The sequence below is a fragment of the Callithrix jacchus genome, chromosome 1, assembly GCF_049354715.1.
Source record: "Callithrix jacchus isolate 240 chromosome 1, calJac240_pri, whole genome shotgun sequence".
Classification (NCBI taxonomy): Eukaryota; Metazoa; Chordata; class Mammalia; order Primates; family Cebidae; genus Callithrix; species Callithrix jacchus.
In genome coordinates, this window is record NC_133502.1 from 201145167 (window position 1) to 201162595 (window position 17429).

The window sequence follows — 17429 nt, forward strand, 5'->3', positions numbered from 1 at the left end:
ACACCTGACTAATTTTTGTATTTTTATAGAGACAGAATTTCACCATGTCGCCTAGGCTGGTCTCAAGCTCCTGACCTGAAGTGATCCACCCACCTCAGCCTCCCAAAGTGCTTGGATTATAGGCATGAGCCACTGCGCCTGGCCTTTTTCTTTAACAGCTAAAGAACCACTGGTTATGAGATAAATCACAGGTCACCAACCCCTAGACACTGATTAACTGAGCCTCCTTGTTCCACAAGCCATAACTACAGATTTAGATGAGAGACTGATTTCTCTAACTTTCTCCTGATTAGACACCACTGACCATGGGCTGGTTCTGGCCAGTCTTACGGAGGCTGCACACTTGAGTGTCGTCGTGTCCTTACTTCACCTTGTAACATATAGGGTCTAATAACAATACATTTAAATGTTAAGTCTCCACCCCATAGTAAGCGCAGAATGCATATAACATACGTGGTTATTCAGTACGCACACATTGGACCCCTTCATCAATATTCATCACTCCTCCTATAACCTGTTAAGTGTATATACTTGGCCAGCCCGTTCAGCATAGTTCTTCTTTAAATGTTTGGTAGAATTCACTAATGAAGTCATTTGGTGGACTTTTTGTTGGGAGAGGTTTTTAATTACCTATTCAGTCTTTTTCTTGTTATAGATATGTTCAGATTTTCTATTTCTTTTTTTTTTTCCTTTGAGACAGAGTTTTGCTCATATTGCCCAAGCTGGAGTACAATGGTGGGATCTTGGCTCACTGCAACCGTCACCACCCAGGTTCAAGCAATTCTCCTGCCTCATTCTACCGAGTAGCTGGGATTATAGGTGCGTGCCACCATGCTCGGCTAATTTTTTGTATTTTTAGTAGGAATGGGGTTTCCCCATGTTAGCCAGCTGGTCTCAAAGTCCTAACCTCAGATGGTCTGCCCGCCTGAGACTCCATCTCAAAAAAGAAAAATTATAAATCCTTCTATTGATTTGTTCTATCTTGATAGAGTTACTGTTTGGGTTAAATGGAATAACATTACATACATATAATGCTTAGTGTAGTGCCCAGCCTATGATCGGTGCTTAATATATGGTATCTGGTATTTTTTTCTTCTTATGAGTATGGCAGTGCCAAAGTGGGCATTTATCAGGGTATGGTGGACCAGATTACTATATAGGGAATTGGAAGGAGCTTTAGAATTAAACAGTGCTCAGCGTGCATCTTTGAGCAGGCTGTCACTGTCTTTGTCCCTGATTTCTCCATCTGTGAAAAGGTGAACACAAATGAGAACCATTCACCTTCACTGTCTTTCAACTCTGAGATTCTTTTTTGGTTTTTGAAATGGAATCTCCCTCTGTTGCCCAGGCTGGAGTGCAGTGGCTCCATCTCAGCTCACTGCAACTTCTGCCTCCTGGGTTCAAGCAATTCTCCCTGCCTCAGCCTCCCTAGTAGCTGGGAATACAGGTGCTTGCCACCACACCCAGTAAATTTTTGTATTGTTTTAGTAGAGACAGGGTTTCACCACATTGGCTAGACTGGTCTTGAACTCCCAACCTCAGGTGATACCCCCCCCCCCAACCACCACCTCGGCCTCCCAAAGTGCTGAGATTACTGCACCCAGCCAACTCTGAGATTCTTTTGTTTTTAAAAGAATGTTGACTTTGGACAAGGTCTGATTCCTTTTGTATGTGAAATGGATAAAATTACACCCAAAGAATCAAAAATGCCTGTTGTGTTTTTTAGGCACCTGGCACCATGCTGGGAACAACGTAAGAATTTAAGAAAGAGTGTTGGAACAGATACTGCGTAGAAAGTTCTTTGGAGACAGGGTATGTCTGAACCATTGTTCTTGGGTTCTTAGTGAATTGCAAATCAAAAAATACTGCTTTTTGTTCACGTAATCAAATTGCACTGTGGCATCAAGTGAAGAGTGGGAAGGCCAAGATAGAGGCAAGATCTGAGCTTCCAGGGATGTGAGAACAGAAATGTCATTCTTCCTGGAACGTACTCTTCTTACTAGGAAGCATTCACTACTCCCGACATTCCAAGAGAGGTTTCTGCAAGGGGGACGGAAGGGTGCATCAGGTGTGAACATTTACTTGAATGAGTTTAGAGGCCATGCAGTGCAGAGAGGTGACCAGGTACCAAGACCAGCTTCCACTCAGGCGATGCTGAAGGAATTAAGAAGCAGACGCAAAGATAGAGAGTAAAGTGGGACTATCTGGGGGCCAACAGGCTTCTAAGCTGAGAGCCTCAGGGTGCTGACAGCATTCTGGGCTGAGAGCCTCAAGCAGACTCTGACCCATGTAGTTAGTCTCTCTGAACAGGTGATTGTTATTAACAAGCAGCTGTTCTGTGTTTTCTCATAGAACCAAAAAAACGAAGCTGGCAGCTGGTGCCTGCTTACCACTGATCAAAGATAAACTAGAAAGCATTCTCCATACTGGGTGGGGTGGCTCACGCCTGTAATCCCAGCACTTTGGGAGGCCGAGGCCGGCGGATCACGAGGTCAGGAGATCAAGATCATCCTGGCTAACAGGGTGAAACCCCGTCTCTAAAAAAAATAAAAAGAATAATAAAAAAAAAGAAAGCATTCTCCACGAGGGAGCCACGGGGGCAGGATCACATATCTGTGCTTAAAGAACTAGTTTAACTGGTGTGTGACATAAACATACTGTTTACTACTTTAGAACAGCCTGAGCAGTTTTCTGCTTGGGGGACTGGCTTGGTTTTCCTTGCCGCTTTCAGCAAAAAATATAGTCCATTATACACTCAGCAACCAGGAGCTGGGAAGGCAGGTGCAAGGCCTTGCGGCTGTGAAGCTTTGAGCAAGTCCTTTCACTTTTCTGAGCTTACATTTTCCCATAGGGTTATTATGAGGATCCCGGGACAGAAGTAGAGTAAAATACTTTGGAAACCATGAAGTACTGGAAAAATCAAGGTGTCTGGATTGTCACTAGGGTTTTAATAATAGAGGATGCAGCCTCTAGACCTGCATAATCCAATATGGTCACCACCAGCCACTTGTGACTATTTATTTACCTATTTATTTTGAGAAAGGGAGTCTCCCTCTGTTGCCCAGGCTGGAGTGCAGTGGTGCAATCTCGGCTCATTGCGACCTCCACCTCCCAGGTTCAAGCAATCTTCCTGTCTCAGCCTCCCAAGTAGCTGGGATTACCAGCGTGTAATTCTAAGCCCAGCTAATTTTTGTATTTTTAGTGGAGATGGGATTTCACTGTGTTGGCCAAGCAGGTCTCAAACTCCTGACCTCAAGTGATCTGCTGCCTCAGCCTCCCAAAGTGCGGGGATTGCAGACATAAGCCACCATGCCTAGCCAATTTGTGACTTTTTAAAAAACTGTAAGTTCTTGGATATATGTGCAGAATGTGCAGGTTTGTTACATAGGTACACAATTGCCATGGTGGTTTGCTGTACCTATTATCCTGTCATCTAGGTTTAAAGCCCCGCATGCATTAGGTATGTGTCCTAATGCTCTCCCTCTTCTTGCCCCCCACACCCCCGACAGGCCCCAGTGTGTGATATCCCCCTCCCTGTGTCCATGTGATCTCACTGTTCCACTCCCACTTATAAGTGAGAACATGTGGTGTTTGGTTTTCTGTTCCTGTGTTAGTTTGCTGAGAATGATGGCTTCCAGCTTCATCCATGTCCCTGCAAAAGACATGAACTCAATCTTTTTGATGGTTTCAGACTATTTAAATTTAAAATAATGTCAAGCCAGGAGCAGTGGCTCCTGCCTGTAATCTTAGTACTTTGGGAAGCTAAGGTGGGAGGATTGCTTGAGCTCAGGAATTTGAGACCAGCCTGGGCAACATAGTGAAACCTCATCTCTATTTATTTTTTTAATTAATTTCAAATAAAAGTTAAGTTCCTCAGTCACAAAAGCTACATTTCAGTGGAAGACTAAGGCTCACATAAAGCACCTGATACCTAGTGAGCACTCAAGATTCCTTAAGTGCAGAGTTCTACTGACATCCAGAAGTTCCATGCTTCTTAATTGTTTATTCAAATATATGTGTATATATACATTTTTTTTTTTTGAGATGGAGTCTCATTCTGTTGCCCAGGCTGGAGTGCAGTGGTGCAATCTCGGCTCACTGCAACCTCCGTCTCCTTGGTTCAAGTGATTCTCCTGCTTCAGCCTCCAGAGTAGCTGGGACTACAGGCACACACCACCACAACTGGCTAATTTTTTTATCTTTAGTAGAGACAGGGTTTTGCCATGTTGGCCAGGCTGATCCTGAACTCCTGACCTCAGGTAATCCGCCCGCCTTGGTCTCCCAAAGTGCTGGGATTACAGGCATGAGCCATCATGCCCTGCCAATTGTTTATTCAAATATTTTTTAGCCTTACTGATGAGGGACCAGCTCACTCACTGCTTCGAAAGCAAAGAGGGTGCCAGCCTAATAGATAAGTGGGGCAGAGTCTGACCACAAGGTGGCGACTCAACTGCTAAAGATTTCACCAACGGTGTGGCTAAGTGGGGTGGCCCACGCCTGTAATCCCAGCACTTTGGGAGACTGAAGTGGGAGGATTGCTTGAGTCCAGGAGTTGGAGATCAGCCTGGGTAACATAATGAGACCCTGTCTCTAAAAAAATTTTTAAATTGGCAAATTAAAAAATTAGCCAGGTATGGTGGAACACGCTTGTAGTCCCATCTATTTAAGAGGCTAAAGTGGGAAGATGGCTTGAGCTGAGGAGGTTGAGACTACAGTTAGCTGTGATCACGCCACTGAACTCCTCCAGCCAGGGTAACAGAGTAAGACTTTAAAAACAAATTCATCAGTGGTGACCAAGGAAGACACATCCAAGTGGAGGGAAGTGCTGTGGCAGGTGCACTAACTGAGGTATTTGGAAGATTTGGGGTGAGCAATGCTTACAAAGACGAGAGAGTTGGTTGGTTATTGCCAAGTTGTATGAATGCCCTACAGAGGATAATGAGAGACCAGGGATTGTTAGCAATTAATGCTAATTGTGAAAGCTGGAGGGCCTCTATATCTTCTTACAAAGTAGACTTCGATGTTGTGCAGTGGAAGAGCAGACATAGCTGAGCAGTAGACTGAAGGTTAACTATTAGAAGAGCAGAGATCCTGAGGTCAGAAGTTCGAGACCAGCCTGACGAACATGGACAAACCCTGTTGCTACTAAAAATACAAAATTAGCCAGGCTTGGTGGTGCATGCCTGTAATCCCAGCTGTTCAGGAGACTGAGGCAGGAGAATCGCTTTAATCCAGGAGGCAGTGGTTGCGGTGAGCCAAGATCGTGCCATTGCATTTCAGCCTGGGCAACGAGTGAAACTCCATCTCAAAAAAAAAAAAAAAAAGCAGAGATCCAATGATCTTTGAATGCTCAGCCAAGGCAAGTTGTTATGCTGAGGTCAGGCTACACGCAGCATAGATAACCCCAAATCAAGGTGCTTGTCTAACTTAGGTGGTCATGAGTTGTGAGACATTGACCAGCTGCTCATGTTTACCAAAAATAACTTGCTATACAACATATTTTCTGAAGGGGAGGGGGGTGCAGAGATCCATCAACCCATGGCTGTCTGAGAAATGTCTTCTGTTTGTAAGTCCCTATTAAATGTTTCCTTCTGAGAAACTAGATTTGTCAGCTTTTTTTTTTTCTTCAGGCTCCCAGCTCCTTCAGCCTTCAGGGGTAGGTTTACATATAGCTGCTCACTGCAGAACAGACTTATATAACAAATAGATAAAGAACTCTTGGCCAGGTGCAGGGGCTCACACCTGTAATCCCAACACTTTGGGAAGCTGAGGTGTGAACATCATTTGAGCCCAGGAGTTCAAGACCAGCCTGGGCAAAAAAGCAAGGTCCTGTCTCTATCAAAAATAAAAACAAGGCCAGGTGCAGTGGCTCACACCTGTAATCCCAGCACTTTGGGAGGCTGAGGCGGGCAGATTACCTGAGGTCAGGAGTTTGAGACCAGTCTGGCCAACATGGAGAAACCCTGTCTCTACTAAAAATGCAAAAATTAGTTGGGCATGGTGGCGGGCATCTGTAATCCCAGCTACTTGGGAGACTGAGGCAGGAGAATCACTTGAACCCGGGAGGCAGAGGTTGCAGTGAGCCGAGATTTCGTCACTGCACTCCAGCCTGGGCAACAGAATGAGATGCTGTCTCAAAAATAAATAAATAAATAAAAATAACAAAAAGGCCAGGCACATTGGCTCACTTTTGGAGGCCAAGGTGGAAGGATTTCTTGAGTCCAGGAGATTGAGACCAGCCTGAGCAGCATAGCAAGGCCCCCATCTCAATAAATAAATAAATATTTTAAAAAGAACTCAAAACACAATGATAAAAACATAACCCAATTAAAAAAATTTGCAAAAAATATGAAGACTCTTTTCAGAGGGCAAATAAGTACCTGAAAATATGCTCCATGTCATTAGTCATTTAAATGGCTAAAATTAAAAAGACAGACCATGTTATGTGTTGATGAGAAGGTCGATCAACTGGAATGTTTATACACTGGTGCTGGGAGTAGAAAGTTGTGTCACCACTTTGGAAACTAGTTTGGCAGTTTCTTTCTTTCTTATCTTTCTTCCTTTTCTCTCTTTTCTTTCTTTCTTTCGAGATGGAGTCTCACTCTGTCACCCAGGCTGGAGTGCAGTGGCGTGATCTCGGCTCACTGCAACCTCCACCTCGGGTTCAAGCAATTCTCCTGCCTCAGCCTCCCAAGTAGCTCAGATTACAAGCACCCATCACCATGTCTGGCTAAGTTTTCATATTTTTAGTAGAGACGGGGTTTCACCATGTTGGACAGGCTGGTCTCAAACTCCTGACCTCAGGAGTAATCCGCCTGCCTCGGCCTCCCAAAGTGCTGGAATTGCAGGCTTAAGCTACTGCACCTGGCCGACAGTTTCTTTGAAGTTAAACATACAACTAACATATGACCCAGTTACTCTATTCTTAGATATTTACCAAAATAAATGACAGCATATGTCCACACAAAGACTTGTACGTCCATGTTCTTGGCAGCCTTCTGTGTAATAGCCAAAGACTGGAAACAACCCAAATGAGCATCAGCAGGCGATGGGCAAACATTGTGGTCTGTACATACATACAGTGGAGTATTAGTCAGCAATAAAACGGAACAAGCTGCTGATACATAGGACAGTATGGATGAACCTCAAAAACAGTTATGAATAAACAAGCCAGACAAAGTCAGTACATACCAAACAATCGCATTTATATAAAACTAGAAAATGTAGCACCGGGTGCTGTGGCTCACACCTGTAATCCCAGCACTTTGGGAGGCTGAGGCGGGCAGATCACCTCAGGTCAGGAGTTTGAGACCAGCCTGACTAACATGGAGAAACCCTGTCTCTACTAAAAATATGAAATTAGCTGAGTGTGGTGGCACATGCCTGTAATCCCAGTTATTTGGCAGTCTGAGGCAGGAGAATCGTAGAGGTGGAGGTTGTGGTGAGCCGAGATCACGCCATTGCACTCCAGCCTGGGCAACAAAAGTGAAACTCTGTCTCAAAAATTAAAAAAAAAAAAAAAGTAAGCTAGTCTACAGTGACAGGAAGCAGATCAATGGTTGCCTAGCAATGGGATGATCTGGGGTGAGAGGAAGTTCTTATTAAAGAAGCAGGAGGAAGCTTTTCAGGGTGGTGGAATGTTTATAATCTTGTAATGTTTTGTGTATAGTTGTCAAGACTCATTAAATTTTACACTTAGATAGGTATAGCTTATTGTACTTTCATTTTAATAGGCTTTTAAAAATCAATGTTACATCTAGGAGCAGGAAAGATGGAAGAATGGCAGACATTCATGCCACTGCTAAAGTGCTAAAGGGCACAGAGGTGGTGACCTCTACACCTTTGTTTAGTTCATCAGTCTGGTCTCTGCAGAAGCTGCATCGATTCTGGAGAATGTCTGTAGACTGCTATGGACCGAACCGTAATGGTAGCCCTGAACACAGTTACTTTACCAGAAATGGTAGGGTGGATTCGTAAGGCCTTGGGTATAAGGTATGCTGTCATTGATTTAGTGAGTGCTTTCTTTTCCATTCCAATCAGAAAAGAGGATCAGAAACAGTTTCATTCTCATGGTATTGACAACAATATTTTATTCTATTTTGTTTTTTGAGATGAAGTCTCACTCCATTGCCCAGACTGGAGTGCAACGGTATGATCTTGGCTCACTGCAACCTCCTCCTCCCTGGTTCAAGCAATTCTCCCACTTCAGCCTCCCGAGTAGCTGGGACTACAGGCACCCACCAACATGCCTGGCTAAATTTTTTTGTATTTTTCTAGAGATGGGGTTTCATCATGTTGGCCATGCTGGTCTTGAACCCCTGACCTCAGGTGATCTGCTCACTTTGGCCTCCCAAAGTGCTGAGATTACAGGTGTAAGACACCTCGCCCGCTGGATGGCAATATTTGTTTAGAGTTTGACGTCAGTATTGCGTTAACGCTCTTGCCCTCTCGTAGTTTGAAGAGATCTGGATCACTTGGACAGCCCATAGAACATCACACTGATCTATTACATCAATATCATACTGATCAGACAGGACAAGGAAAGAAATGGCTGTGCAGCAGGTCCTGGCTGCCGAACAATCAGCATGCCACTTGGACCATAAGATCTGGCAGACCCTATGGTGTCGAAGGAATGAGTGGTGGGACAGATGCAGTATGGTGCTTATGGCAAGCTGCATGGGAGAATCACAACGAAAGCCCTGGGAATTCTGGGACAATATCATGTTATCCACTGCAGAGAATTATGCACCTTTGGAAAAATAATTCCTGGCTTGGTTACTGGGCCCTGGTAGAGACAGAAAACTTGGCCATTGGGCACCAAGGTAGCTGGTAGCTTGAATGCCACCTCCAACTCCATTGCCCATTGCAACTACAGGTGTGTGCCACCACTCAGCTAATTTTTTGCATTTTTTGTAGAGACAGGGTCTTGCCATGTTGCCTAGGCTGGTCTTGAACTCCTGGGTTCAAGCAATCCACACACCTTGGCCTCCCAAAGTGCTGGGATTGCAGGCATGAGCCACCACACCCAGCCAGGGACGCTTTTACACAGTAAGGACAGAGGCGGTATGTGTAGAACCCAAGTGATCTACTTGGATGCCTCCTGCTTGATGCCACCAAGTTCAGAACTGCCAATTACAAGTTGGATTCTTTTAGACCCACCAAATAATAAAATCAGATGCACCCAGCAGCACTTCATTATATGTATAATCAGACACTAATGGGGGCAGAGGACACAAATGAGCTGCATGAACAGGTTGCCCAAACTCCCTGTCACATATGACCATTGCTCCATAATCCCTTGCCAGTTTGCTCCCTAGGCTGTATGGTGGTCCCGTATGACTAGCTGAAGGAGGAGGGAAAGACTCAAGCTGCGTTTACAGATGGGTTGGCTCAGTACATAGATGTAAGGCAAAAAGAGACCATAGCTACCTTATAGCCACTTTCAGGGATGGTCTCAAAATACCATGGAAATGGAAAATCTTCCTAATGAATGAAGCTGCAATCAGTCATCTGCTTTGTATTGAAGGAGAAGTGGCCCATGGTGAGAATACAGTAGATTCCTGGGCTATGGTCAATGGTCTGATCAGGAGTCTAGAAGGAAAAGAACTAGAATGTAGAGACAAGGAGGCCTGAAGTAGAGGCATGTGGACGGACATAAGGGTGAGAGCAATGCAGACAATACTGAGCCCCCAATATGGCACTACATCTTGAGGAGACCAGTTGGTCATTTGGTGGTAATTCAGCTACAGTGGACACCTTCTATTCTGTAAAGGTCATTGGTTTGTCTTCGCAGAGGGCGATACCTACTCTAGGTATCGGTTTGCCTTTTCTGCTTGCAAAGTCTCAGCCAGCACTACTATCCAGAACTTTATAGAATGCCTGATCTACAGGCGTGGAATTCTACATATTACAATGTTCAACCAGAGGACCCACTTTATACCTAAGGAGGGATGGAAGTGGGCTCATGGGATCCGATGATCATATCACAGACTACACCATCCAGAGGCAGCTAGCCTCGCAGAATGCTGGAACAGCCTTCTAAAGGCATAGCTGAAGTGCCAGCTTTGAAGAAATATTCTGAAATGATGCGATGCCATCCCACTTCCCTTTGACCCACTGTGGGATATGCTTCCCCACAGTGGGTCAAAGGGTTCTGTAGCTCTGGGTTCTGCAGAATTGGAGATCCTGGTCCCAAAGGGGACGTCCTTTTTCCAGGGGACACAGAAAAAGGCCCTTGAACTATAAATTATGGCTACCATCTGGGTGCTTTGACCTCCTTGTGCCCAGGGACCAACAGGTCTGAAAAGGAGACACTGCCAGGAGTCAATTACTAGCAGGAGTAATTGACCTTGACCAGCAGGTAAAGCTAGGGCTGCTTTTTTTTTTTTTTTTTAAGATAGGGTCTCACTTTGTTGCCCAGGCTGCGGTGCAGTGGTGTGATTACAACTCACGGCAGCCTCAACCTCTGGGGCTCAGGTGATCCTCCCACCTCAGCCTCTGAGGTAGTTGGGACTATAAGCATGTACCACACCCAGCTAATTTTTAAAACTTTTTGTAGAAATAAGGTTTCACCATGTTGCCTGAGCTGGTCTTGAACTCCTGGGCTCAAGCGATCCTCCCAACTTAGCCTCCCAGCGTGCTGGGATTAGATTATAGGTGTGAGCCACTCCACCCAGCCAGGGATGCTTTTACAAAATAGCAACAAAGGAATTATGTGCACAACCCAAGTGATCTGCTTGGGTGCGTCCTCCTACTCCATTGGCCCTTACGACTGAATGAACACATGAAATACTCCGGACAGAAAAAAGCATTAGAATATCAAGGGTCAGGACCCTTGGGAATGAGGCCTGGATTATACCATCAGGTAAGTCATCAAGGCCTGCTGAGGTGACAGCTGAGGGTCAGGTAAAATTAGAATGGATAGTGGAAAAGGGGGAGGAGGAGTACCAGGGATAGCTCCAAGATCAGTTGCAGCCATGGGCGTTGTATTTTCTGCCACTCACCTCCCTTTTCTAAGGTTCCACTCAGTTTGAGAGGCCCACGGAGCTGCTCCCTGAGCCTACATGGAGAAGTATGTGTGGTGCATGGGGTGGACTGTGGTGACCACACGTAAGCCTCTAGGTCTCCTACTGTGGGGAGCGCAATTGCCCAGTGGCCCCAGGGAAAGGATAAAAATTAAAATCAGTCAAGGGAAAAGACGAATCAGGCAGAGTTCTGAAATCTGTCATCATATTAACGCCAAGACTATGTATCCCTTGGGCTGCTCCTAGCCAATGACAGAGCACAACAGAGATTACTGAGGCAGGCCTGTTCCTTGGAGATAGAGGACCGTGTAGTGGGTGACTTTGGCTCAACACTGGTCTTGCTGAAACTTTCTGAGAGCTGCACAGCAGCCTGAGACCTTCCTTATTTCCTTCCCTCCTTTGCAGGAGTCAGACCTGCACCGTAGTCTGATGAATGTCCTGGTCTCCTCCCCATTTACACTCACAGGATTCCCACCCCCCACCAATCAGTCCTTTGCACATCTAATCCCATTTTAGCATCTGCTTCTTGGAGGACCTGGACAAACACAATCAGTCATAGAAAAACAGTTCAATGTTTTTCCTAAATTGAGCATAGTCACGTAACCAGCACCCAGATCAGGAAATAGAACATGAACTGCACCCCAAAATGTCCCTGGAATTATGCCAGCTTCCGGTTTCTTCCCACACAGAGAATCGTTAATCTGACTTCCCACATCACACATCAGTTTTGCCTGTTTTTGAACTTTTTAATCTCTTGGCATGTTTTGTCAAGAACTGTGAAGGGTCTGAGATGGTGCCCCACTCATGCAGACATGTAATTGTTATGTACAAACACTACAGAGACATGAGAACTCTAGGTTGAGGAAAAGAGGGTTTTTTGTTTTTTGTTTTTGTTTGTTTTTTAGATGGAGTCTTTGTTGCCCAGGCTGGAGTGCAGTGGCACAATCTTGGCTCACTGCAACCTCTGCCTCCTGGGTTAGAGCAATTCTACTACCTCAACCTCACAGTAGCTGGGATTACAGGTGTGCGCCACCACTCCTGGCTAATTTTTGTATTTTTAGTAGAGATGGGATTTCACCATGTTGGCTAAGCTGATCTTGAACTCCTACCTCAGGTGATCTACCCACCTTGGCCTCCCAAAGTGCTGGACCACAGGCGTGAGCCACTTCGCCCGGCTGGAAGAGAGTTCGCTCTTGATACACACCATCAGATTGACAGCCAGAGTAACCTTGCTGCCCCACATCTAGGCCAACAGGCAACGCAATGAGAGCTGAGGGAAACATTCTATGTGAGTACCAGGTTACAACTTGTAAGTGACAGATGGGGAACGATGGATTTCCTCCTTTATTTTGTCTTATTTTATTTTACTTTTTGAGACAGAGTCTTGCTCTGTCACCCAGGCTGGAGTGCAGTGGCATGATCATGGCTCATGCAGCCTCAAGTGATCCTCCCACCTCAGCCTCCAAGTAGTTGGGACCACAAGAATGTGCCACCACACCTGGCTAATTTTGTATTTTTTGTAGAGACAGGGTTTTGCCATGTTGCCCAGGCTGGTCTTGAACTCCTGGGCTCAAGTGATCCTCTCACCTCAGCCTCCCAAAGTGCCAGGATTACAGGCGTGAGCCACCCTGCCCCAGACCACAGTTCCTCCATTTGTATATACAGAAGAGAAGCTGCTGCAGCCTTATCCACTCTCGAAAGGGGAGAGAAAACCTCTGCTTCTTGGAGAGAATGGAAAACATCCTATTTATCACTCTACCCTATTGGAATGTAAATACATCACTCCAAAAGCGGGGTAAGCCCCAGTGTCTTTGACTTTTATGACCTAGAAATGTTTCCAAACTCTGGACTTCATCTCTTCTGACAGATAAACACCTAGGGAGGTAGCGCTTAGTCTTCCCAGAACCTTGAGAGCTTAACCCAGGGTTTTAGTCTAGGCTGTAAGCATTTGGTCTCCTTTAGAAGCTAAGTTTTATTATCCTTTCTGATAAGACCAATGAACTACACAAATGGCTACAGATTAAACTGCTTCTAGCGGAAGTGAGAGCAAACATCCCCGTCTTTATATGGCATGCATTTCCACATCTCAGGAGGCTCAGGCTTTTTCCAGGAGCACTTCTGGGGAAGTTTGATTTCCACCACACAGTATATTTTCCTTTGTGTCTGGCTTCTTTCACTCAACATTACGTTCATGAAATTCATCCCTATTGTTGTGTGAATGTCCATTCATTCTCATTGACATGCGTAATTTATCATAATCTATCCATCCTCTTTTTGTTGGGGATTGTGTTACGCAAAGTTCACCAACTGCTAAGACAGGGAACCATCCACAACACTCCCCTCACTTCTGACTCTGGTTGCAAGTTTAGGGGTTCCAAAGACTGCCCTCAGGTTTGGCAACTCACTGGAAGGATTGACAGAAGTCATTGAAAACTTTTATACTCACTATTACAGTTATTACAGGGAAAGGATACAAATTAAAATCAACCAAGGGAATAGACACATTGGGCAGAGTTCAGCAAAGTACAGAGTTTCCAATCCTTTTTTTTTTTTTTTGGAGATTGAGTCTCACTCTGTTGCCCAGGCTGGAGTGCAGTGGCGCAATTTCGCCTCACCACAACCTCCACCTCCTGAGTTCAAGTGATTCTCCTGCTTCAGCCTCCCGAGTAGCTGGGACTACAGGTGTGCACCACCATGCCCAGTTAAGTGGTTCTGTCTCGATGTCTTTTATGTGACAACAGCTGGAATAGTAGGGGCCTGGAAAAGCTGGGAGCTGGCTGGATTTCTCTGTTCTCTCTCTCTCTCTCTCTCTCTCTCTCTCTCTCTCTCTCTCTCTCTCTGTCTCCAGGTAATCTCGGGGTTTATACGTGTGGATTACCTTTGTGGACCAGTTTGGTCTTCCTCACAGTGTAGCTGCCTCAAGGCAGTTGGATTGCTGACATGACAGCTCCATACTCCAGCTCAAGTGTTCAAGTGAGCAAGGGGGAAGCTGCATTTTCATTTCTGACCTGGAGTTATGTATCATCGCTTCCGCATTCTGCTGCTGACAAGCATGTCACAAACCTGCCTAGATTCAAAGGGAGGGGAATTAGACTCATTTCTTTATGGATGAATGACAACATTACAGAAAACCATGAGGAATAACTGGTGTTGTTGCAGATATCTTTGAAAATACAATCGGACACACCTCTTTATCTCCCTTAATGCTTTTTGCCTATGAATATTTGGTCTAATTTTTTTTTTTTTTTTTTTTTTTGAGATGGAATCTCACTCTGTCACCCAGGCTGGAGTGCAGTGGCGTGATCCTTTGCCTCCCGGATTCCAGTGATTTTCCTGCTTCAGCTCCCTGTGTAGCTGGGATTACAGACGTGCACAACCATGCCTGGCTAATTTTTGTATTTTTAGTAGAGACGGGATTTCGCCATGTTGACCAGGCTGGTCTCGAACTCCTGAGTTTAAGTGATCCACCTCCCAAAGTGCTGGGATTACAGGCGTGAGCCACCGCGCCTGGCCTTAAAATATGATTTGAATATATATACATTTTTCATCCCTACTTTTCTCTTTGGGGTTAATTCTTGGCCTATGCCCTAGCCAAGTCAACCTAAAACCACCAGAAACAAACCCAGTTGTTCACCTATTCCAATAAGGGAAACTACCCAGCAGAGGAACTGCGGTGGTCTGATTGAACAAAGGGAAAGGTTATTAAAGAATTTGAGAGGGCTGGGCATGGTGGCTCACACCTGCAATCCCAGCACTTTGGGAGGTCGAGGCAGATGGACTGCCTGAGCTCAGGAGTTCAAGACCAGCCTGGGCAACACAGTGAAACCCCGTCTCTAAAAAAAAAAAATTAGAATTTGAGGGGAAAGGTGGAGTTAGGTAAAGTGTAAACCAAGCAGTGTTTTGAGGCAAGCAGGCTCAAAAGTACCACAGGGCTGTGTATGAAGGGTCAGCTTCAGGTCTAGACAGCAAAGTGGACCTAGAGTCTTGTTTCCTCGGAAACTATAAAGTTAAGAGAAATGTGGAATGCTGCTTCTCTGGTTCAAAATGACATAGCTCTTCCAGGCAACAGTGGGATGTTCTGTTCTTACCAATATAATCTCAAACAGCAAATTTCTGATCATTTGTGATTTTAGGGGGAAAATAAAAATATCAGTAAAAAAGTAGTAGTCACTCAAAGAACGTGGGTATTAGGACACTTTATAGCTGTAGCATGTACGGCCTTGATAGAAATGTTTCCTGTTGGCCGGGTGCCATGGCTCTTGCCTGTAATCCCAGCACTTTGGGAGGCCGAGGCAGGAGGATCACCTGAGGTCAGGAGTTTGAGACCAGCCTGGCCAACACGGCAAAAACCCATCTCTACTAAAAATACAAAAATTAGCCGGGAGTGGTGGTGCCTGCCTGTGATCCCAGCTACTTGGGAGGTTAAGGCGGGAGGATCACTTGAACCCAGGGGGCAGAGGTTGCAGTGAGTCGAGGTCACACCACTGCACTCCAGCCTGGGCGACAGAGCAGACTCTTAAAAAAAAAAAACATTTACTGTTGAACTTGCAGCTCGCTTTAGAGGTCCCTGTTATCCCCATCTAGAGGGAACACAGGCAAACTCTGCCTTCTCATTCCAAGCTAGTTTTCACCACAAACAGAAATCTTGATCTCACCAGGTGCAATGGCTCATGCCTGTAATCCCAGCTCTTTGGGAGGCTGAGACAGGGTTAGCTTGAGCCCAGGAGTTCAAAAATAAAAAAAGAGAAATCCTGATCTAAATGAGTTAATCATTTTAGTTTTTCACATTCCCCGACCACTCAATTTCTTTATTTTATTTTTAGGACAGGATCTCCTTCTGTCACCCAAACTGGAGTGCAGTGGTCCGATCTCAGCTCACTATAACCTCAAACTCCTGGGCTCAAGTGATCCTCCCACTTGTAGCCTCTTGAGTAGCTGAGACTACAGCCACATACCACCATCCCTGGAGTTTTTTTGTTTTTGTTTTTGTTTGTAGAGTTAGAGTCTTACCATCTTGCCTAGACTGGTCTCAAACTCGTAGGCTCAAGCAATCCTCCTGCCGTGGCATCCCAAAGTGCTGGGATTACATTTCTAATGTGTATGGGAAATATGATGTCCTCCTATCCTTACTCCCCAACCCTCTGGCACAGAGTCCAGGCAGGTGGGCAGGGGTGTGTCTCTCCTTTACTTCAACACCTTCACAACCTTGGGGATCAGAAGTGACTCTCTGGAAGGACACTGGGCTTCTCACCAGAAGCTGATGATACGAAGGCTGTTCTCCATGGCCACCTCCTTCAGGCTGCCCTCCTGGAAATAGCAGGAATCATAATCGGTGTTACTGGAAACAGGCAGAGGGTTGGGGGAGCCAAGGCAGTCCCACCCAGGACCAAGGGGGCTCCATTGCATACAATTCACTGTGGCTCCCTGAAGGTCCAAATGTGCAGTTCTGCAGAAGCTGGGCTCCCCACTGGCCTCCCTCCTTCCTCAGAACCTCCAAAGGTGCCACTCCTAGTGGCCACAACCAGCCTTTCTGACCAGACTACCTATCATTTAAAATTTTCAAGTACTTCTGTAAACAGACGCACGTTGCTGTATTTATGTATGTCAAGAGCGTGGCTTGTGATAAGTCAGGCTCAAAACAGATTATCTTAAAGGGGCGAACCTTGGCAATTTGCCATAAAAATAATTGCAATACAGATTGTAAATGGAAATGGTTAGAGGTGTTTTAAAGTCATATTGTCTTCACAAATTGAGCTGAGAGGGAGCTGTTAGAACGGTCTTGTCTAACCCTTGCATCTCAGATGGGAAGAACTATTTAATCTCAGAGAGGTTAAGTGCCCTGGCCAAGGTCACACAGCCACCACTAGATAACTCATATACATTGATTCTCCTGTGGGGCTTGGCAGGTGAGGAATCTTTTGTTCTCTTTCCTGTTTGCAGAGATTTTTTTTGAGGTTGCTTTCTTAGTTCTGGCAAGTAGCCCTGCTTTCCGTAGTTTTGGGCCTCAACTGAGTCAATCCCATTATTTTATTTTTTTGAGATAGGGCCTCACGTTGTCACTCAAACTGGAGTGCAGTGGTGTGATCTCGGCTCACGGCAACCTCCACCACTGGGTTCAAGCAATCCTTCTGCCTCAGCCCCCCAAGTAGCCGGGACTACTGGCACGCGCCACCACGCCCAGCTATTTTATTTTATTTTTATTTTTTGAGAGAGACGGGGTTTTCCAGGCTGGTCTGAACTCCTGGGCTCAAGTGATCTGCCTGCCTCAGCCTCCCAAAGTGCTAGGATCAGTCGTGAGCCACCGCACACGCCCTTAATCCCATTCTTTACTTTGTTTTGTTTTGTCCTCTCCAGGAGGCTCCTAGCTCTCTCGGATTGGTTGAGAAAAGTGGCCCGCTGGTTGGG